The sequence below is a fragment of the Aotus nancymaae genome, unplaced genomic scaffold, assembly GCF_030222135.1.
Source record: "Aotus nancymaae isolate 86718 unplaced genomic scaffold, 86718_ANA_hifiasm-v0.15.2.pri h1tg000004l, whole genome shotgun sequence".
In the NCBI taxonomy this organism is placed as follows: Eukaryota; Metazoa; Chordata; class Mammalia; order Primates; family Aotidae; genus Aotus; species Aotus nancymaae.
This window is the reverse complement of record NW_026988415.1, coordinates 433,981-458,147: the sequence shown is the minus strand read 5'-3', so window position 1 is coordinate 458,147 and position 24,167 is coordinate 433,981. Positions and strand designations below refer to the sequence as shown.

At 42.9% G+C, this 24,167-nt stretch overlaps 1 protein-coding gene across 4 annotated transcripts in view; it reads left to right on the top strand.

Annotated features, from left to right (window-relative positions):
• Positions 1-8,576: 8,576 nt before the first annotated feature.
• The window catches only part of MTM1 (myotubularin 1), a 118,100-nt gene continuing 102,509 nt past the window's right edge, over positions 8,577-24,167 (top strand). For 2 of the 4 annotated variants that reach the window (XM_012477329.2, XM_012477327.2), the window contains exon 1: positions 8,577-8,627. The gene's annotated coding sequence lies outside the window, so the exon portion shown is untranslated. Of the gene's footprint in view, positions 8,628-10,393; positions 10,412-20,333; positions 20,385-24,167 lie in introns of those variants that run through there. The other 2 variants (XM_064360580.1, XM_012477328.2) reach the window with 2 other exon arrangements.

The window sequence follows — 24,167 nt, the reverse complement described above, 5'->3', positions numbered from 1 at the left end:
CTAATGGTCGATTAAAATGTTGGGCGTGTTAGGCCTCAGGAGCAGGCCTCAGGAAACAGTCTCTGGGACTTTCTCCTGCCCCTTTTTCCTCTGTCCCAAGCAAGACTCTAATCTTCCCTAGCCTTTCTGATTGTGTGTCTTAAGATCCTCTCCAGAGAGGGCCCTGGAGGAAGGAATGTTGACATTATGAAGCTTCCCTAAGAACCAAAAGGACTGGGTTCCGGGAGCTTCCAGTGTTTACGTGGAGGTTCCTGAAGGGTGGCATGCCCAGGGCGGGCATAGAAGCTGCGCGTCCTTTCCCCCATACCTCACCCTATGTGTCTCTTCATCTGTATCCTTTGTAATATCCTTTATAATAAACTGGTAAACATTAAAAAAAATTATTCAGCCATAAAAATGAAGTAGTGATTCATGTTACAAAATGGATGAACCTCGAAAACATGAGGCTAAGTGAAAGAAGCCAGGTATAAAAGGCCACATATTCTACGATTTCATTTATATGAAATGTCCAGAATATTCAAATTCATAGAGAAAGTGGTTGCCAAGGGATAGTGGAGAAGGAGAAATGGCAAATGACTGCTAATGGTTATGGGTTTTCCTTGGAGTTGATGAAATATTCTGGACATAGCAGTGAGGGTTGTAGAACTCTGAATATACTAAAAACCATTTAATTGTACACTTTATGTGAGTGAATATTATAGTGAGTAAATCATATCTCAATAAAGTTATTAAATGAGGACATGCACAATGTTCTGTGTTGAGGGGAAGGTGTTGGGGGATGAGGGCTGGGGGTCGGAGGGACACTTAGCCTAAACAGGTAGGTTTCCATGTGCAGCACTGAGAGTCCAGGCTTTCCTGGTATTCTCTTAGCAGTCTGGAAAGTTGCCAACGCTCCCACTCCCTAGCGCTTCAGCTTTGTTCCCATGAGCCCTCATGGTATGAGGAAGGGCAGGTGCGTGGTCTCCAGCTGTCACTAGAAATACTACTGCTGGAAATGCCACTTTTTACTCCCTAGGGGCCTGACAGGAGTAGGGCTAGGGGATTGGGGAGGTGGCTGAGACTCCATTCTGTTCATAAATAGCTACCGCCAGAGGCCCTCACCTGAAAACTAAGAGGGTTAACAGGCTTGCTGGGGGGTGGGGGAGTGCACTCCCTCCACCCATTGGTTAATGACCTTTTTGAAGTGATCCCTGGATGCTCTGACTGGAAGGGGCGTGCCTTTGTTAGACTCTATCAGAGGCATTCTCTGAAAGAACTGCGCCTCAGCTCCCTACCTCCTGATGAGTGGGATTCTTAGGAGGCAGTTTCTAAGGTGATTCCATTGCATCCTGCTCCCCTACACAGTCCCGGTGGCCTTTTCTCTGGTGTTTGTTCTCCTGATGGAGAGGAGGGGTCTGGGAAGATATTCTGGGAAAAGATTCCCCTCCCATCGCCTTCGCAACTCTCATGAGTTTTTGGCAGTGAAACAAAGAGGGGCAGTATTTATTTTGGAAAGGACACGTGTTCTGGCTTCCTCATCCTTCTAGTCGCCTGGGACTTGGGCTCTTAGTTCCTTCTGGTTCCCTGTGGGAGGCTTTGTTTCTGAAGCAGGACATGAGACCTCCTGTCCTGGGTGGAAGCTGACCTTGAAAGGTACAATCATGCCTGAGATGAACCACAGAGAACGTTATTAACAAATCTGGATTTTGGGTCCCCTTAGCTCAAGCTACTTGCGAGGACTTAATTTTTTTCAATGGCGGTAAATTAAACATGACATAAAATGTTATCATAAAATTATGGTAACATGATACAATTACCGTCTTAATCATTTTTGAGCATACAGTTCAATAGTGTTAGGTACATTCACATTGTTGTGAAACAATCTCCAGAACTCTTTTCATCCTGCAAAACTGAAGTGCTTTACCCATTAAACAATAACTCCCTTTTTCTCCCTTCTCCCAGCCCCTGGCATCCATCATTCTACTGTCTGCCTCTATGAATTTGACTACTCCAGGGACCTCATATCAATGGAATCTTATAGTATTTGCTTTTTTCTTCTTTTTTTTTTTTTTTTTTTTTTTTTTTGTGACGGAGTCTCGCTCTGCCACTCAGGCTGGAGTGCAGTGGTACGATCTTGGCGCACTGCAACCTCCGCCTTCTTCTGGGTTCAAGCAATTCTCCTGCCTCAGCCTCCCAAGTAGCACACCACGCCCTGCTAATTTTGTTGTTGTTATTTTAGTAGAGACGGGATTTCACCATGTTGGGCAGGCTAGTCTGACCGCAGGTGATCCGCCCACTTCAGCCTCTCAAAGTGCTGGGATTACAGGCATGAGCCACTGTGCCTGGCCTCTATTTGCCTTTTTTGACCGGCTTATTTTATTTAACATGATGTCCCCAAGGTTTATCTATGTTGTAGTATGTGTCAGAATTGTCCTCCTTTTTAAGACTAATATTCCACTGTATGTATATGCCAAATTTTGTTATCCATCTCTGCTTTGATCGTCAATGAACACCGGCATTGCCAACCTTTTGGCTATTGTGAATGATGCTGCTATGAACATGGGTGTACAAACATCTCTTTATGACCCTGCTTTCAATTCTGTTGGGCATATTCCCAGAAGTGGAATTGCTGAATCCTACGGCAATTCTATATTTAATATTTTGAAGAGCCACCACACTGCTTTCCACAGCAGATGCACCACTTCACATTACCACCAGCAATGCATGAGGGTTCCAATTTCTCCACATGATCACCAATATTTGTTATTTTCTGTGGGGTTTTTGTTTGTTTTTTGAGACAAGTCTTGCTTTGTTGTCTAGGCTGGAGTGCAGTGGTGCCATCATGGCTCACTGTAGATTTGACCTGTCAGGTTCAAGCACTCCTCTAGCCTCAACCTCCCAAGTAGCTGGGACTACAGGCACACACCACCACACCTGGCTAATTTTTTGAATATTTTGTAGAGACGGGGGTCTCATTATGCTGCCCAGGCTGGTCTTGAACTCCTGGACCCAAGCAATCCTCCCAGCTTGGCCTCCCAAAATGCTGGGTTTACAGGTATAAGCCACCACACCCGGCTTGTGTTTTTTAAAATAGTAGCTATCCTAATGGGTGTGAGGTGCTATCTCATTGTGGTTTTAATTTGCATTTCCCTAATGTCTATTTAAGTTCTTTGCCCATTTTTAATGGAGTCTTTTTTGTTGTTGTTGACTTGTAGGAGTTCTTTATATATGTGGATATTAATCCTTCATCAGATATGTGATTTGCAAACATTGTCTTACATTCTTTAGGTTGCCTTTTCACTCTTTTGTTTCTTTTGACACACAGAAGTTTTTAATTTTGATGAACTTAATTTATCTACTTTATATTTGTTGCTGTGCTTTTGGTGTCATAGCTAAAAAATCTTTGCCAAATCCTCTCAAGAAGCTTTCCCTGTGTTTTCTGCTGAAAGTTTTACAGTTTTAGCTCTTACATTTGGATCTTTCATCCATTTCCTGTTGATTTTTGTATATGATGTATGGTAAGGGTACAATTCTTTTGCATGTGGATATTTGGTTTTCCCAACACCATTCGTTGAAAACATGTCCTCTCCCCATGGAATGGTCTTGGCACCTTTGTCTAAAAATCGTTTGACTATGTATTTTAAGGCTTCTATCTGGTCTGTTTTTTCTATCTTATTGGTATAAATGTGTGACTTTATACCAATATCACACCATTTTGATTACTGTAGGTTTGTAATGTTTTGAAATCAGGAAATGTGAGATCTCCAACTTGATTCTTCTTTTTCAAGATCGTTTTGACTATTTAGTGACCCTTGATTTTCATATGAATTTTATGATGAATTTTTCTATTCTAAAAAATAAAAAAAATCCCTGCCATTGAGATTTTGATAGAGATTACATTGAATTTGTGGATCACTTTGGAATGTATTGACATGTTAACAATATTGAGTCTTCTAATCCATGAACACAGATATCTTTCCATTTATTTGTGTCTAATTTATTTTAGCAACATTTTGCAGTTTTTTTTTTTTTTTGAGACGGAGTTTCGCTCTTGATACCCAGGCTGGAGCGCAATGGCGCGATCTCGGCTCACCGCAATCTCCGCCTCCTGGGTTCAGGCAATTCTCCTGCCTCAGCCTCCTGAGTAGCTGGGATTACAGACACGCGCCACCGTGCCCAGCTAATTTTTTGTATTAGTAGAGACGGGGTTTCACCATGTTGACCAGGATGGTCTCGATCTCTTGACCTCGTGATCCACCCGCCTCGGCCTCCCAAAGTGCTGGGATTACAGGCTTGAGCCACCGCGCCCGGCCCATTTTGCAGTTTTTAAGGTTAAAAGTCTTTTGCCTCTTTGGTTAAGTTTATTCCTATTTTATTCATTTTAATTAATTAATCTTAAATAACACAATTTCATTCAGTTTCAGCAAATATTTGCTGACATTCAGTTTTGTTTTTGTTTTTTGAGACGGAGTCTCACTCTTTCATCCAGGCTGGAGTGCAGTGGTGTGATCTCAGCTCACTGCAACCTCCACCTCCAGGGTTCAAGCGATTCCCCTGCCTCAGTCTCCCAAGTAGCTGGGATTATAGGCGCCCACCACCATGTCTGGCTAATTTTTGTATTTTTAGTAGAGACAGGGTTTCACCATGTTGGCCAGACTGGTCTTGAACCTCAAGTGGGACCTCAAGTGATCTGCCCACTTTGCCTCCTCAAGTCCTGGGATTACAGGTGTGAGCCACCGTACCCTGTCTCAGGTTTTTTTTTTTTTTTTAATCTTTTATTTTCCCCCTTTTCCAACATTCTTTTTTGGTTTTAATCTTGGGTCTCCAAATCTGTGTTTGAGAAGTAGCATGCTACACACCTCAACATGAATCAGGCCCTTCAAATAAAAGATAAAGCTCTTTTTAAAAAGCCTGTTTTGAGTAAAACATGCTTGACTGTATTGTGAAACATTTCCTCATAGGGGTTACTTTCTTAAAAATTATTTAGTGTAAGAACTGAGGTTTCTTTTATTTTTATTTTATTTAAGTCCTTGTAATTGGGAGTAGAAGGAGAGGATCTTGTGAGTTGTGTTTAGTTTGATTTGTGATCTGACTAGGGCCTGGGACAGTTTTGTCATGGTGTTGCCTGTGGACTAGACCTCAAAGTCCTCGGTGACTCCCCTATATGTGCCTAGTGATGAAGGAATTAAACAGGGCTGGCTCTTGGAAACATTGTGATGTCATGACCATAAGCCCTTTGTGCTGGCCCTTGTGTCCAAGAAGCCCTGAGACTAAGAACCTGGGTTTCTCTGTGTGTGTGTTTTCATGTCCCATTACTTGGCTCAAACTTCCAACTAGCACCTGGCAAAATAGAACCTGCTGACCAGCGGGGCTTCCTCAAGGAGGCTTCCACTTAATGATAAGTTCTGAGAGAAAGTGGAAGCAAAGCACCAGTGAGAAGCAATCGTGGTCTCGTCTGCCCAAGAACACAGAGTACAGGTTGACTCTCGCGGTGTCCTGGAGCCCCACTGCACATGGGCCTGCAGATCACTGGCAGTTTCCAGAGAGAAGCTGGGGGAAGATTCTGATCCCTGGGGCCCACAAGGATAATGCTTTCTCTGTCCAGCATGTAGCTCTCAGGCCTCCTCCATCCAGGTAAGCTCTCTCTCTCAATCTTGCCTTCACGGGGCTGTGACCTGAGGCCGCTTCTTCCACAGCCCTTCTGGGCAGCGCATCCACTGCTACACATGCACTTATTCCTGCCCCTCTCCCCCAGAGTCCTGCTTTTGCTAAGGCACAGGCTGGAGGGCTGGAGGCACCTGCTACCCTCAGAGGCTTCCTCCTGTTCTCTGTGGTTGGGGGAGGTGAGCTAGGCAGCACCAGGAGGAGCCTGCACTCTGGATCTAGCTTGCTTCATCCCTTACGTCCCTGGACTGGGAGGCCAGCCATCTCCTCACAGGCCTCCTGCAGGTGGGGTGTGTGTGTATGTGTGTAAAATGCAGGGAAGCCTGAAGAATTCCTCAACACACACACACACATACACACACACACACAGAAATATGAGTGCAGCCCCAGCCTAGAAAAGGGCAGGCTTGGTCAAGAATACAGCGATGTCACCAAGGGCAAGGTGGCAAACCCCTCCATCGTGTACAACCCTTATTTCATTATTTTTTTTTGAGCTGGAGTCTCGCTCTGTCACCCAGGCTAGAGTGTAGTGGCACAATCTCGGCTCACTGCAACCTCTGCCTCCCGGGTTCAAGCAATTATCCTGCCTCAGCCTCCCGAGTAGTAGGGATTAAAGGTGCCTACCACCACGCCTAGATAATTTTTTTTTCTTTCGTATTTTTAGAAGAGACAGGATTTCACCATGTTGGTCAGTCTGATTTCTAACTCCTGACCTCAAGTGATCTGCCTGCCTCGGCCTCCCAAAGTGCTGGGACTACAGGCATGAGCCACCATGTCCAGCCCATAGTGTACAACCTTTACAGTTTTCAAAGTGTTTCCTCATCTGTTGCTTCTTGATCTCTGCACCTACACTGCAAGGCCGGCATGGCAGGGGTTACTCTCTCCATTTCACAGGCGAAAGGCAAATCTTCTCTACTGGCCCTTTCTGGTTGAATTGCATCTTTCTAGAGGTGGGGCTGGACTGGGGCTTGACCCTGGAGAAATCTTCTTTAGGAATCACCTCCTTAGGTTGAGGACCATCCCTGCTCTGCACCTTTCCCACCTCCCAACTCTCAGCTCCTCTCAGCTCCAGCAAAAAGCTTCGGCCTCACCTTTGGACACTTAACCAGGCCTACTATATGCAGGGTCTCCCAGGCAGCTGCTGCCCTCCCTCCACCCAATCTCCATTTTCCTCTATCCCTCTGCCCCAAGATTCACAGATACCAGGAATCCAGAGTTATTCAGCAGCCCACTAGGGAGCCTCTCTAGCATGCAAATTTACTGAGCATGCTTTGAAATCCAGCACAAAAGTGAATGAGATTCAAAGGAGTTCACAGTCTGGGGAGGGGAGTTGGCAGGGCAGATGTGTAAGCAAATGATGACATCAGTACAACCAGAAGGGCTGGGTGGGGGAGACTTCTAATTGTGCCAGGCCCAGGAGCAGCTGCTATTCTGCTGTCTTTCCAGGAGTTTGGAAAATCCAGGAGAGAGGATCAAGTGGAAAGGGCTGGAGGAAAGAAAAACCTGGTGCATCAAGTTCCCTGGGACTACACCAGAGTTTGGGGTGAAGAGCAAAAAGGGGCACACTGGGAGAAGTGGCTAAAGAGTGGATTGGGTTGGATTCTGAATGGCTTTGTTACTCATCTAAGAAGTCTAGACTCTTCAATAGAGCACATATATCTATATATAAATATAACATATGAATATATATGTTTGTGTGACTGTATGTGGAAACACACGTACACATATACACTGGTATCAAGTAAAATCCTGCTTTCAGATGCTAGGGAACTAACACAAGAGAAACAGGTCATGATAAAGTCATCGTATTTACTCGAACTGCTCATGTGTAAGTATTATGCAGTAGAAAGAATATTATGCTTATTATGTACCAGATTGGTTTGTTTGTTTGTTTTGAGATGAAATGTAGCTCTGTCACCCAGGCTGGAGTGCAGTGGCACCATCTCAGCTCACTGCAACCTCTGCCTCCAGGTTCAAGTGATTCTCTTGCCTCAGCTTCCCAAGTAGCTGGGATTACAGGCACCTGCCACCATGCCCGGCTAGTTTTTGTATTTTTAGTAAAGACGAGGTTTCACTGTGTTGTCCAGGCTGGTCTCGAACTCCTGACCTCAGGTGATCTGCCCACCTCGGCCTCCCAAAGTGCTGGGATTACAGGCGTGAGCCACCGTGCCCAGCCCAGATTGTTTGTTTTATTTGATTACACAATGAATTCTCTTCTTGAAGTTTGTCTTCCTTCTCTTTTTCCTGTCCCTTTCTTTTTACTGTATCAATAGTCGTCTGACCCAAACCTCAAAAACTAGAAGGAATTTTGGCCTGAAATATATCCGTTCAGTAACTCTCAATAGCGTTCTTGGAAAGGTGCTGGCACAGCTGAGGGACACCCCAGCTGTTAGTTGAGTTTGTGAGTTGCAGATCCTGCTCCAGAGTCAATGAAATTTCTTTTTCCCTTATATTATCTCAACTACACGCAGTCAGCCCTGTGTACCCGATAATAGCTCAATTTAGTGGCATCCGCTAAAGTCTTATGTAGAGAAGTTTTCCCTCTGGATTCTCCCTTTACTGAAGAAAAACAGGGAGACCCAGACAAGGGTCGCGGGACTATGCTCCCCAGCCGCCTCCGCCCGGCGCCCAGTCCAACTTCCCTTACAGGGATGGCCCCTTGCATCTTGGCCCCGCCCATACCCGGGCACCATAATACGAACTACAGTTCCCAGCTGCCTCCATGCGTAGGACCCGTCAAAGTGGGCTTCCCAGCAGCCTCGCGGGCGAAGAGCCCCGCCCCTCGGAGCTGCTCCTCGGGTCGACCTGGCGCACTCTTCCTGCCCCTGCCCTGTCACGTGATGCAGTCCCGCCAACCGGCACGGGGAGGAGGGCAGCGGGCGGTGGCCGGGGGCGGGGAGGCCGGGGGGGCGGACCCCAGAGGGGGCGGAGCAGGGCCCGGGAGCCCAGCAGCCTGGCAACGGCGGAGGCGCCCGGAGCCCGAGGTGGGTGCGCGCTCTCGGCTGGCCTGGCTCGGAGCCGGGCACTGCGGAGACCCGTGGTGGGGGGATCGGGAGAAGGAAGTTGGGACTCTCTGGGCCAGCGGGTCGCTTGGGGCCTCGCCGCACCGGCAGGGTTGGGTGGGGGTTTCTCACAAGCGCCGTCGCTGTCCCCGCGGGGCAGGGCTGAGGCCAGGGAGCAGCAGGCAGGTACCTCCGGCTTCTCCTCGTTCTCCCCGCCCAATGTGTCCGGCCGGCGGCGGGCGAAGGTCAGGACTGGGTAGGGGCTAGCCGCCCGTGGAGCTGGGGGCGGACGTCTCAGCCACTGCCCGGACTTTGCTTCCCTGTCCCGGGGCGGCGAGTGGGCCGGGTGGCCGCCCTGCCTCCCCGGCGACGCGCCGCGGCTGGTCCTTGCCTTGGCCCTCCGCGCGGAGCGGGCGTCCGCCGCATCCCGGTGGGCCCTGCGGAGCGGCCGGAGCCCGGCACTGGCCGCGAAGCGTCGACAGTCGCTCTCTGCCAGTGTTTCTGTGTCATACACGAGGGGTTTATCTGCTTTTGCAACAGTTGAGGGACGATCTTAGAGGGAACGGTTAGTTCCCTGATACGCAGTCGGAAGTATGCACGGGCACGAGCAAGCGCCCTTGGCCGGGTTGCCTCCCTTAGCTGTCTTTTGCTGCGCTCAGGAAGTGAAAACTAATTTTAGTATTTGCCTAAGCAAGTAAGAAGTGAATCTGCTGCAAAAATTATATTAGAACTTTATAGATGCATGCATCATTTGAGGCGAAGGGGGTTGCAACTGGTTTTTAAACAGATAGACCAGATCTTCACAAGAATAAAATTATAGAATTTTAGAATTGACTGGCATCCTGAAGTTTACATTGTTCAGGCCCAGAGAGGGTAACTAATATGTCCCGAGCTTCAGGGCAATTTAATGGCAAAGCTAATATCACAAGCCAGCTCTCTGGGGGCATCTTAGTATCTGTCTAGTCTGGGTTCTTTTTACCACAGCTCAGTTTTATTCCTTGTGAAATACCCACCTTAGAGTCTTGACACTGAGCCAGCAATTTTGCTATACTGCAAACCATTTTGAATTTCCTTCAAAACCGGTTTACCAACCAAATAAGACAATCAGGCCTGTTACTTTGCAGACACGTCTGCTTTCATCCAACGTATATATTGGACATGATTATGTATTCACCAGATTTGATTCTGCATGGCTTTTGGCTGCTTCACAAAATCAAATCTACTCTTAAGGGATTCCACACCATGGGGGAGATTTGAACCAGTGGTGCTGCCTGCAGCACTAGTGTATAGTAGCCTTCCAGGGTGCTTGAGAGTGGATAAAATTCACTGAGGCTTGTAGATTCTAGTGTGGTTATTAAATGATTAGTCTCTTTAACTTAAAATTCTAACTACATTTATTAAGTTGTCGATGGTTTCATTCATTCAACACAAGAGTGCCCACGGTGGGCACTGGGAAGACAGCAAAGAGTGCCACGGCTGAGGTCCCTGCCTTACAGAGTTTATATGTGAGGAGACAAACAATAAAAAAAAAAAAAAAGATAAATTTTCAGGCAGAGATGAGTGTTATGAGAAAAAATAGAGCTCTAAAACCTTACAATGACAATAGAACAGGCTGGCATGATTGAGAATGACTTGGGCATTACTTTCATTTTCTAGTTTTAGATTGCCAGCTGCTGCTCCATTAAAGGAAATAAATCCAAAAGTTAATCTCTGAATCAAAGAGATTTTTTGGAGTCATGATTTCTCCAATGAGTGTCTCTTAGATGGTAAGCTCATCCCAGCCTCATTTTTATTCACATCACCACCCCACCCAGCCCCGCTTCCCACCAACGGCAAACAGTAAATGATTTCAAACACCTACAGAGGTATTTTTCAAATCCTTTGCTGTTTTCGTAGTTAGGTAGCTCACTGTAGCTACAGAAAGCTCTGCTGAGGTCAGTATCGGTTGTTGATTTCATGCCAGTGTCTGCTGGACTCTCAGGCTACCTTGCACAAGGGTTTCTCTTCCTGTGCAATGGTTTGTACTGTGAACCTCTTATCTGAAATGATCATCAGTCCTTCTGTTGTGTGGTTTGTAAAGAAACTAGTTCATTTTGAAATGGCTCAAGAGAAAAGAAGCACTCAACTCCTTAGGAACAAGAGCACTCACTAATAAAATAGCATTAATGAGAGCTGACTATAAAAGTTCATTTGTTTAATACTTTCTCAGTTCTCTCATATTCTGCATGTTCAATGGCTTCAAAGCACATTTTTAAACTTTTACAGGGCTAAAAAATAATTAAAGTTGCAAAAAATACTTTGACGTTTTTGGTTCCAAAATGAGAGGCAGATTAACAAAATGTTGTTTCTTTAGAAACCACTGAGAACACATGACTCTTGCTCTTATTGATGGCTCCAAAATAAAGAGAAAAGAGGAGACTCTTCAGTGATTAATAGGTGACATTTTAAAGGGGTAACCAGAGGATTTCAAAGGCTGGAGTTTCTCATTATTTCTAAAGTTTATTCGTTTTATAACAGAATAATAGATTGTTTTCATTATTCTTTAGTAATTTTCCTTCCCTGGTTCTGACCTCTTTGAAGTTCTGCTTTCTTTATTTTCTAGTTTCTCAGTTCATTATTCCTTTTTGGCAGATGGGGGTTTAGGGACTGTCATTTGCCTATAAGATTTTGAGTCTGGATTGGGCAGCCTGCCTCAATTTGAATCCTGGCGGTAATTACCTGTGTGACCTTAGGCAAGTTACTTACCTCTGTGCCTTAGTTTCCTTATGTGTCAAATGAAAATAATAATAATAGTACCTTTCTCAAGTTGCCGGAAGGACTGAGTGCATAATCTATGTTAAGTGCTTAGAAGTGTCTTGCATCTAGTAGACACTCAAGAAGAGCTGTGATTGACTTGAACAATATGAAACTCTTGTTTTTAAGAGAAAACAGCCTAGCTATGTGTTAATAAACTTTTGGAATCCAGTAGCTTGCTTTTCTCCACATTTCTCTGCATTTCCTTGTTGGCACCAGCTTTTGGTTCCAGGTGACACTGGCAGCAGTGTCCTCAGTTCTTGCAGTGCTATATTCCCTTTACCATTTGGGTTTAGAAATTCCTTGAGGCTACATTTTGTTTGTTGCTACAAACAATACTAGCGCCTTCTTCCAGTTCCTCTGCCTTGAAAGTGAGAGTGTACTGCCGGACCCCGTAGGAGTTACTGAGTTAGGTCCAGTTGTCATCCTGTAGTTGGGGGAAGGTTTTTTCACTGGAAATGTTTGCGATGTATTTTTCCACAGTGAGTACCAGGACAATCTCATCCTTTTCTTTTTAAGAATGTGGAGGCATCTCTTTAGATAATTGGCATCGTGTACTACTAGTGCTTTCTATTTCTACCAGAGGAACTACGGTAAATGAGCCTTTTGTTTGTGTGAGGTGGTGGAAAGCTTCCTGCATTTGGATTCCAGAAGCCGGAGTTCAGGTCCCAGTTCTCTTCCTTAACTCTGTGTCACTGGGCAAGTCATTTAACCTTGCTGCTGGTGGCTCTTCCATCTGTAAGACAGAGCTAATAAAACCTGCCCTGCCAAGTTTCCCGAGTTCTTCAGAGAATCAAATGTGCATCAGAGCTCATTGTAAAGTGCGCAGCGTTATTATTATTGCATGAATGTGTTGTATAGGCAATTGCTATTTGAAGAACGGGTATAAGAGGGCAGTTGTCCTTCCTGTTCTTGGCCTATGTTCCCTGTGGCTGTAGGTGTGGCCTTTCTGCCTCAATCTCCCTCTTAAAGTCACACAGGTATTCCCTCTAAGGTCACACAGGTAATTACCGCCAGGATTCAAATTGAGGCAGGCTGCCCAATCCAGACTCAAAATCTTATAGGCAAATGACAGTCCCTAAACCCCCATCTGTCATCATTAAAATATGCAGGTATTTATATTGCCTCTTTCCTAAGGGCCTGAAGTCACTGGTATACCATAACAAGTTTCCATTTTATTTATTCCTAAAATGGTAGTACTGTAATAGTCTGGGCACAGTGGCTCACACCTGTAATCCCAGCACTTTGGGAGGCCAAGACGGGCAGATCACAAGGTCAAGAGATTGAGACCATCCTGGCCAACATGGTGAAACCCCATCTCTACTAAAAATTAGCTGGGCATGGTGGTGCATACCTGTAGTCCCAGCTACTTATGAGGCTGAGGCAGGAGAATCGCTTGAACCTGGGAGGCAGAGGTTGCAGTGAGCTGAGATCGCGCCACTGCACTCCAGTCTGGCGACAGAGTGAGACTCTGTCTCAAAAAAAAAAAAAAAATGGTAGTACTGTATAAGCAACATCAAGCAACAGCAAGGCAAACTGCCTCAGGGAATGTTGCCTGCCTCTCTCCCAAGTGTCTCAGAATGGAAGACTTTCCCTTTTCCAGTCGAGACCTGACTGTAGCTCCTTAGTCCATACTAGACTGGATGCTTGTGCTCCTGGGGTTAGGATAAAAAGTGATCCAGTCTCTGGGGAAGAGATCCTTGATTGCTCTCCAGGTCTGTACCAGCCTCCTTGCTGGCACAGGGTGGGCACCTCAGTGCCCCTTTCTCATTACCTAAAGTTGTTTCTCAGTATCTTGAAGTGTCTCTATAAGTTGTACTTTGCAGTTTCATGTACTTATATTCATTTAGTATTGCTGTTCCTCGACTGTTGTAGTAGGTAACTCCTACATATTTCAGTATGTTTTTCATTTTCTATGCTTGTAATAAAAAGGACTGAGGTTGGAGATATTTTTCTGATTGTCTGAAACCTAAGATGGTCCTATACACATAGTAGACATTTAGTAAACATTGTTAGACTTGAACTGGGCAAAGGAGGCCAGCTTAGAATTGTTTACACATGATCATTGTAACCAATTCTGTGGCATGTCTAGAGATCATGCTCCCTGTCTGCCAGATGAAATGGAGCTCGTGCTTAACCTTTCTCGCCATGGTCAAATAGCAAATGAGAAAGTGCTTTGAATCAGTCATTGTCTTGCCACCCTTTTCTTCTCAGCTTCTTGATGTTTGAACTCTTGGCACAAACAGTTTGAGTACAGGTTACAGGTTAGTTTTTGCTTTGCTTGCTAGTATGTTTGGGGTGGGAAGTTGAAGGGAGAATAATTGAAAGTAAAAATAAAAGTTGTTTGTTACTCATTCGGCTCTTGTCCTCTTGCCTCCAAACCCTGACAGCACACAGCGATGCCCTTTCTTTAGCATGTGATAATTGTTATATTTTGATAGCACATCCTTGAACTTTTTGTAAGAAGGAAGCATTGTTTATTTCCTGGAGCCTCTTGGAATGTAATGAATAGCTACATGAGTTATCCTTTCCCCTTTTTGGGAGCTATAGAGGCAGAAGTGGGTTACAAGGGAGATTGTTAGCATCAGGTGGTAGTGCTTTAAATTCCCTTATATGACTTTATGACCCTGAGATTACTTAGGTGGGGAATTAGGAGAATAGGTACTATGCTGGATTCCAGCAGGCCTAGAATTGGCCCAAGCTGCTTTACTGAAATAAGAAATGTACCTGCACAGCAGTGACACCTGGCCATGGCATGAAATATACCTGAGTGTCAGTACTGTTTGTGGCTAACAGTAAGAAGGAAAGTTTGCACTTGGTTTCAGTGAGACCCCAGGAGGGCGCTGCGGTTAACATGGGTTATGTGACTAGCAGGATGTGAGAAACTCCAGCCAGTATTCCATTTTGAGTTTCCTGGTTCTGAGGTGTTCCTTGCCCATGTCAGTGGTTCTGGATCTGGGAAAGAAAGCACAGGTCCCTGCTGCCCTCACAAAGGGAGGACTGACCACTGGCCCCCACCTCTTTGAATCCCTCACTTGGAGAGAGAACTGATTTTTTCAAAGTTGAAGCTGAGTCTAACCCCCTGCTGGACATGGCCTTTCTTCACTATAACAACTCTAATAATCTCCCCAGAGATTCCCATTATGCTTATGGCATGAAACAGCTTTTTCTTATTGATGGAGATTGCCCTTGCTTCTCAGGAACTGGTGAGACAGGCAGAATTTCAAGCTCCATCCTCACCCACCGAGACCCACCACCGACTCCTCAAACTGAATATGAATTTTAATGAGACCCCCAGGTGATTTTGCAGTAAATTAAAGTTCGGAAATAGTCTAATAGTACCAGCTCTTATCCTGGCTTCCCAGTCCTTTAAGATAGCACTAACCAATAGAGAATGTGTAATTTACAATTTTCTAGTAGCCGCATTGAACAAGTAAAGAAACAGGTGAAATCAATTTTAATATATTTAACACAGCATATGCCAAATATTTCAACATGTCATCGATGCAATAATGACATGTTTTTCCTTTTTTGGTACTGAATTGTGAAAATCAGGTGTATATTTTACATCATAGCACATCTCAGTTTGGAGTAGCCACATTTCACGTGTTCAGGAGCTACAGCTGTGGAGAGATACATTTGGTCTTGATTTGCTGAGGATTTCATCAGATTCACTGTCAATGCTTAAATAGCCACCTCAGTCATAACTTGCGTTAACATTGGTGTAATCTTTGCCAAGTCCTTAGCCCAGTGCTTTTACATCATGTCTCATATGAATCCTCACAGCACTGCTTTGAGGTAAAAACTGTTAAGATCCCCACTGAGTTTCAGAGAGGTTAGGTCTAAGATCAAGCGTTTAGGAAGCAGCAGTGTCAGGATTTGAACCCAGGCAAGTCTGACTTCTGGGTTTAGAACCTTGGCTGTGACTTCCTGCAGCTCTCATGACTACAGGGTTTTTTCTCCGTTTCAGCTTTCAGTTTTGTAAGCCATATTAAAAAGGCATCATTGGTATATGTGTGAAATGCAATCTTCTTTCTTGAGGGGAGCTTCAAAGAACTTGAGGAATGCCTTCTCTAGCTTTTCAGAGAGGGCGCAGAGTCCCTAAACAGAAGTTTCCTCATAGAGGGAATTACGCTGGATCAGTGAGTTGCCTTTTCCGGTGCTCATTAGGATCACTTGGGGAGTTTTAAATCCTTGCTGCCCTATGCATCGCCCACAGATACTCGAATTTAATTTATCTGGGCTGAGACTCTGACATCTGCATTTTTTAAAAAAGTGGTCCCAGCAGGCAGCACTACTAGCAGTGGTTCTCCAGCTTCATTGTGTTATGAATCACCTGGACTTCATTCGAGTTGAAACACAGATTCTGACTCAGTGGTTCCGGGATGGGCCCGGAGAGCTTTTTCTTCTCATTTCCATCAAGCTCCCAGGTGATGCCAACAGTGTTGCTCTGTGACTCCCACTCAGAGCAGCAAGCTGCATCAGAATCACCTGAAGAGTTTTTGCAAAACTGCAAATTCCTGGCATCATGCTGAAGTTTCTGATTCAGTAAGTCTGGGGTGGGGCCCAAGATCTTTGAGAAGGCTCGTGCTTTCAATGCTTTGCCGTAAATTATTATGTTTACTTTAGGCTTTGTGTAGGTGCACTTCTAGTGTACATTTTTTTTCAGTCATAAGTGGATGTTGAATTTTTTTATATATATTTTTTTTATTTTTTGAGGCAGAAGTCTCACTCTGTCGCCCAGGCTGGAGTGCAATGGCGTGGTCTTGGCTCACTGCAACCTCTGTGTCCCAGGTTCAAGTGATTCTCCTGCCTCAGCCTCCCAAGTACCTGGGACTACATGTGCATGCCACCACATCCAGCTAATTTTCTGTGTGTGTGTGTGTGTGTGTTTTCAGTAGAGATGGGGTTTCGCTATGTTGGCCAGGCTGGTCTCAAACTCCTGACCTCGTGATCTGCCTGCCTCGCCCTCTCAAAGTGCTGGGATTACAGGCATGAGCCACTGCGCCTGGCTGTATGTTGAATTTTATCAAACCCCCTTTCTTCCTTTATGGAGATCGGTTTTTGGTTTGTTTTTTTTGTAGAGAGGGCTTCTTACTGTGTTACTCAGGCTGTTCTCAAACTCCTGGCCTCCAGTGATTCTCCCGTCTCAGCCTCCCAAAGTGCTGTGATTACAGGTGTGAGGGAGAACATGTTTTTTCTCTCCTTGAACTTGTTAATGTGGTGGGCTATTTTAAGGGATTGTCTAAGGTAACTTTGTAGCATTAACTAAGTTTGTATTGCTGGGATGAACTTCACGAGGTCATGTTCTTTCTTGCTGCTAGATTTGATTGGGAATATTTTATTTAGGATTTTTGCATCTTACATACATAAGATTTGGTATTAATTTTCCTGTGCTGTCTTTATCTAGTTTAGTATCATGATTATGCTAGCCTTATAAAGTGACTTGAACTATTCCCTTTTTCTCTTCTTTGGAAGTTTGTATAAGATTGGAGTTACCGGTTCCTTGAATGTTGCTAGAACTTGCACATAGAGCTGCCTGGGCCTGGAAGATGTTAAACTACCAGCTAATGTCTGCCAAATCTGTAGCTGTGTCTGTCTTTCATTCCTGCAGCCTACCATCATTGTTTGTGTCCTCCTTTTTTCTTTATTAATCTAACCAGAGGTTTGTCAGTTGTGGTTATGGCACCAACTCGATAATGTAATTATGTTCATTTATTTTCATTTTAGCGCTTTTCCCCACTTTTTGATTAATTTTTAACAAGTATAAACTTTATATGATTTTAAAGTCAAATTTATACCAAGGTATATTCAGAAAAGTCTTGCCTTCACCCCTATCTCTGACCACGCATGCTGTTTCCTTCCCCCCACCCCATACATAATCAGTTTTATTAGTTTGTTCTTCTGAGTTTCTTTAGCAAATTTGAGCAAGCACATACACAGATGCATTTTCCCCTTTTCTTGCACAAAAAAAGCGTATTTCATACACTATTCAGCCTTTTGTTCTTTTCGCTTAAAATATATACCAGGAATCACTCTTCACTTTCTCATCCTTTCTTTAGATTTATTCTGCTGTTTCGATGTTTCAAAACAGTATTTTCATGATTATTTAGTTGTGATATATTCTTATTTCTATTATGATTATTTAATTACCTATGAGCTGTTTAGAAGTACATTTTTTACTTACAAATGTATTTTCTAGGTATTTTCAAAATTGATTTACAACTTAACTGCATTATGGTCAAAGAAGATGGTATGAACACTCATAGTTCTTTGAAATTTGTCAAGGATAGGCTTCTGTGGTATTTTGTGGCTGGATTCTTTTGCTTAGCATACTGCTTTTTTTTTTTTTTTTTGGGAGACAGAGTCTTGCTCTGTTGCTCAGGCTGGAGTGCAGTAGTGTGATCTTGGCTCACTGCAACCTCCGCCTCCTGAGTTCAAGTGATTCTCCTGCCTCGGCCTCCCAAGTAGCTGGGATTACAGGGGCACACCACCACGCCCAGCTAATTTTTTTGTTTTTAGTAGTGATGGGGTTTCACCACATTGGCCAGGCTTGTCTCGATCTCCTGACCTCGTGATCTGCCCACCTTGGCCTCCCAAAGTGCTGGGATTACAGGCATGAGCCACCTCGCTTGGCCTGCATACTGTTTTTTATATTCATTTTTGTGTTGTTGCATGTATCGGCGGTTCCTTCCTGACTTTCTGTTGCTGAGTAGTATTCCATAGTATGGTTATAATGTAATTTATTCATTCGGTAGTTGATCATCTGAGTTGATTCAGTTTTGGGCCATTTTGAAAAAAAGCTGCCATGAACACTCATATATGTCTTTGTGTGGACTCATGTTTTTATTTGCTTTGTGTAAATACTTAAGTATGGCATTGCTGGGCCATATATTTAGTGTATGTTTAACTTTGCAAGGAACTGTCAAACTGTTTTCCAATGTGGCCATGACATTGTGCCACTTTGCATTCCTACTGGCTTTTATTGTCAGCCTTTAAAATGTTAGCCATTTGACTGGGTGTATAATTGTGTCTCGTTGTATTTTTAACTTACAGATTGCTAGTGACTAGTAATAGTGAGCATGTCTTCATGTGCTTATTGGCCATTAAGTTTATCTTCTTTGGTGAAGTATTTGCTGAAATCTTTTGCTGATTTCTTGTTCAATTGGATTGTCTGTCTGAAGTTGTGAGGGTTCTTTATTCTGGATACAAGTACTGCATCAGATATGTGATTTGCAAGCATGTTCTCTCAAACTGTGCCTTGCCTTTCACTTGCTTAACTGTGCCTGTGCAAGAGCGAGGATTTTAAATTTTGATGAAGTCCTGTTTATTTTTTCCCCTCCTATGGTTTAAATGTTTGTGTTTTAAGAAATCTTTACTTAACCTAAGTTCACAAAAATTTTCCCCTGTGTTCCTTCCAGAACTTTTTTAGTCCTGCCCTTATGTTTAGATCTGTTTTGGCAGACAGATCTTTCCAACCTCTGTTGTTAATAAGTATGTGATCCCCTTCCCTTGAGTGTGAGCAGGACCTGTGACTTGCTTCTAGAATATAGAATAGAATATGGAAAACATGTAGGGATTCTAAAGATATAATTAAGGTCACAACCAGTTGATTTTGAGTTAATCAAAAGAGAGGTTATCCTGGGTAGGCCTGAATTAATCAGCAGAAAACCCTTAAAAGGAGGTCTGGGTCTTCCCTGAGGTAAGGTTCTCCTTGCTGACTTGTTGATGTGAGCAGCCATTTTGAGGAAGGGCACATAGAAAGGAACTGCAGGTGGTCTCTAAGAACTTAAAGCTGCTTAGCAAAAAGCCAGGGCCCTCAACCATGCAGCCTCAAGGAAATGAGTTCTGCCAACACTTTGAATGAGCTTGGAAGCAGATTTTCCTCAGTTGAGCCTCCAGATGAGAACGCAGCCTGGCCAACACCTTGATTGCAACTTTGTGAGACCCTGAGTAGAGGACCCAGCTGTGCCTGGACACCTGACCCACAGAAACTGTGAGATGATAAATGTGTGCTGTTTATGGCTGCTAAGTTTGTTATTCAGCAATATAAAACTAGTATATCTATGTTCCGTTTCAACTTAATTTTTTATATTTTGTGAAGTAAAGGTCAGGATTCATTTATTTTTCCATATGGACGTCAAACTGTGCCAGTATCATTTGTGGGAAAAGGCCCATACATTTTGGTAGTTTTGTTGAAAATCAGTTGACCATTGCTAGGACCTCAAAAAGATGGGCCTAATTATAGTCTCTGTTCTATTCCATTGATCTGTATGTCTATCCTTATTACCAATACTGCAGTGTCTTGATTACTGAGGCATTGTAGTAAGTCTGGGAATCAGGTAGCGGAAGTACTGCAACTTTTCTTTTCTTTTTTTTGTTTTCAAGATTGTGTTGAGTATTCTTGGTCACTTGCCTTTCTGTACAAATTTTAGAATCATCTTGTCAAAGCTTGTTGGGATTTTGATAGGGATTTCATTGACTTTATAGATCAATATTGACATCATGACAATAATGAGTCTTTGATCCTTGAGCATGCAATATTTCTCCATGTATTGAGGTCTTCTTTATTTTCTCTCAGTGGTGTTTTGTAGTTTTCAGTGTATGATTCTTGTACATATTTTGTTCAGTGTTTCCCTAAATATTTCATTTTTTTGGTATTGGAAATGACATTTTAAAAATTAAAAAAATGTTTGTTCTGTCACCTAGGCTGGAGTGCTGTGGCATGATGATGGCTCACTGTAGCCTCAATCTCCTGGGCTAAAGTGATCCTGCTTCCTCAGCGTCTTGAGTAGCTGAAGAATACAGGTGCATGTCACCATGCCTAGCTAATTTTTTTTTTATGTTTTGTAGTGATAGGGTCTTGCTGTATTGCCCAGGCTGGTCTCAAACTCCTGGGCTCAAGTGGTCCTCCTGCCTCAGCCTCCCAAAGTACTGAGATTACAGGTGGGTCATTATTTTTATGTTTCAGTGTTCATATGTTCATTGCCAACAATACAAATATAATTAATTTTTATATTGGCTTTGTGTTTTGTGCAGCCTTACTAAATTTACTTATTCTAGTAGTTTTTTTTATAGTATTCTTAGGATTTTTTTGCATATATGATTATATTGTCTATAAATACAGTTTTACTTCTTCTTTCCAATATGTTATATGTTTTGAACTTGCTAGAAGCTCTAAAAGATGTTGAATACAAGTGATGAGTGGCCTTCCTTGTGTTGTTCCCACTCTTACTGGTGAAAGAAGAAATACCTTCTCACTAAGTGTGATGTCAGCTGAAGGTTTTTCATAGGTGCCCTTGACTATTCCTGATTTCCTAAGGGTTTTTTTTTTTTTAAATCATGGATAGATGTTGAATTACGTTAGTAGAAGCCGCATCTCAGATACAATCATCAGAAAGATAGCACACCTCACGAATAGTCTTACTGACTATACATATCACCACATTTATACCCATTCTCAACCACCACTACCTAGCTTCTTTTCCTCCTAGTATTGATAACATAATTTCCATCTGGAGCTTGGGAATTGTTTTTATTCTTCTGTGGAGCAACATATACTGCTCCTTCAAAAGGCATGGAAATTCTCTGCGAGATTCACATGTATCATTGTTTTAGAACTGGAATTTCTTCATCCTCTCTTTCTTTGCCATTCTTTTAACACTGGTTCATCTCCTTGCCTTTTTTATTTCTGCCTTTTTTAAAGGTTATTTCTTCCCCATCTGTGGAATCTTCTCTGCCAATAGTGCCAAGTTCCAAAAATGTGTATGTTCAGTCCTTTCACCTTCTACTGTTTCAAGGATAGGTGGTTGTTTGTATTTATGGCCGGAATACGAAGTAACTGCTCCAACTAGGAAGATAACTATTGTCCATACTCTCTAGGTCATGGCAAGTCTTTCTCCTTCTGATTCTCCCAGGATCCTAATTAAGCCATCTTTGGGGATTCCCTTTGCATATTCCTTCCCTATTACAGCAAACTGCCTGTTGGGCAAGCTACTACTCCTACTGGTGATCTCTGCTAACCTTCAAGGTCAGCCAGCTCTTGCAAATTAGGACTATTTAAGATGTATCAAGCCCAACATTTTCAACAATCAAAAGACCCTAGGCAATGTTCCAAAAACCCCATGTAGAGGAAGGTTAGGAAGTTCCAAATCCAAATTATTCAGTGAGTTTTGGAACTCTTTTTTGGAATTGACTTCAGAGACTATGGCACCTTTAAAAAAAATCCTCAATGGCTTTAGGCCAAAATCATTTTGTATCACTTCTATTAATAAACAGAATGGGCCACCAGTGCTGTGCGGAGCATTGGTTTTGGTTTAAAAATTGAGATATGGTAAAAGTTCATGAGATGGTACCTTACGTAGCTTTAAATTCCAAAGGCAGTTTCAAAAGAATAATTCAAAGAATACTTTGAACAGTGACCACATTGCTGGAATTTGCATACACCATCAAAAGGGACTACTTTGAAGAGTAGTAACTCATTTAGCTATATATGATCTGACAGGCCTTTTAACAAATGCCTCATTACATCATAGTTGCACCTCATGGGCTATTCCATTTTTGTGCACTACTAATAAAACTTTCCCTTCTAAAAGATAGTTTTAATAAAGACTAGGTGGATACAAAGAAATATTGCAGTGGACAAACAGGAAGTGTTGTACTGTTTCAGTGACTCACAGACATGGATTTCAGGGGAAAAGGTCTATTTGCTGACTCATCTTTAAAGTGAAGTCTAGGGTTCTTCTTTGTGATCATCTGATTTTATCACAAGGATGAAATTCTGAAAAGATTTTTTATCCAACTGCAAGCAGGAGGCATAATATCTTCATTTTAATATGATTATCTATTACAGAATGAGAATGACAGATATCTGTTAGTGGCTAAGAGGGCTGGTCAGATAGCCTGGGTTTCAATTCCACCTTTGACAGTTATTAGAAGACAGGTTGTTTAACCTTCCTGTTCCTTGTATTTGTCAGTTGTCATATGATAATATTAATACCTAGTTGCCTTTTAAGGTTATTAGTGGGGATTAAATGACTTAATCTGTGGTTAGAACAATGTCTGACAGGTAGATGATCAGTAAATGAAAGCAATGATCGTTAGCATAAGCAGATACTCTTTTGCTTTAATTGTATCACCTCTGTTATTGTCTTTATTACTATCTAACCCTTTTTTTACCTATTCATTATCTTTATTGTTATCTAACATTTGTTCATCATCTCCCCAACCCAGTTTTTAGCTCCTTGAAGACCTATCTCAATTTTTTTTTTGTTGGGGGAGGGGGAAATCTCCATTGTGGTCCAGAGTAGTTTCCCACTATATAGTTACTGATTGTGAACCCTTTGGAAACAGGATTAAATAATTATATATGCTGAGTAAGGAGTATCTCAGAACCATTGGCTTGTTGTCATTTCATTATTTCTTCTAAGAAACCATATTACTCTTTTAGTAATGCTTAATAGGTGTTCACTGAATGCCTATAGATGGATTGACAAACAAAATTGTTCTGAATGTAACCATATGTTGACATGACCATTTTGTAGATTGTTAATTTCTGTAGCCAACCTCTTGCCTGTTATGGGTTGAATTGTGTCCCCTACAAAGATATGCTGAAGACTGAGCCCCTGTTACCTCAGACTGTGGCCTTGTTTAGAAATGGTGTTATTGCAGATGTAGTTAGTTAAGATGAGGTCATGCAGTACTGGAGTAGGGTGGGCCCCTCATCCAACACAACTGGGGTCCTTGTAAGACAGGAGAGCACCGTGTGAAAACACAGACATACAGGGAGAAGGCCATGTGACAACAACAGGCAGAGATTGGAGTGGTGCAGCTGCGAGCCAAGGAACGCCAAGGATTGCAGCCACCACCAGAAGCTAGGGAGAGACAAGGGACAGATTCTCTCCTAGAGGCTCCAGATGGCACATGGTCTAGCCGACACCTTGATTTTGGACTTTGAGCCTCCAGAACTGTGAGAGAATTTATTTCTGTTGTTTTAGGCCATCCAGTTTGTGGGACTTCTTTACAGCAGCCCCAGAACACCAATATACTGCCCATCTGCTTGAATTAGCGTTGACAAGCTTGGGATTTCATTTTATTTCAAATGGTGGATTTGCCTATGTTTTCATCCATTATCCATCTTCTCCATGTACTTTGATGGGCGTAGTGGCTCATGCCTGTAATCCCAGCACTTTGGGAGCCTGAGGCAGATGGATCACAAGGTCAGGAGTTCAAGACCAGCCTGGCCAATATGGTGAAACCTATCTCATAAAAAATAAAAATAAATAAATATATAAATATAATATTTATGTATTTCCCATACCTGATCTGGTAGCAAATATATATATATATATTTCATATATGTATTTCATATATATATGAAAATCTGTCACACAAATATACTTCTTACATGCCTGCTGGGAATGGGAGACATTTCCAAGGATGCTTATAACAGCACTGTTTGTAATAGTGAAACCTGGAAACAGCTCAAAATGATCACTGGGAGGAGAATGGAAAAACCAAGTGCAAAGCAATGGACTACTTTGCAGCTGTGAAAATGAGTGGAACACAACTATATACATCAACATTTATGGCTCTCTCAATAACACTATGTGAGAAAAGCAAGTGGCAGAAGAATGTATAATGATTCCATTTACATAAAACTTCAGGAACATGGAAAATCAATATAATATTTAGGGATGTACACATATATGGAAAATTTTAAAGATATGC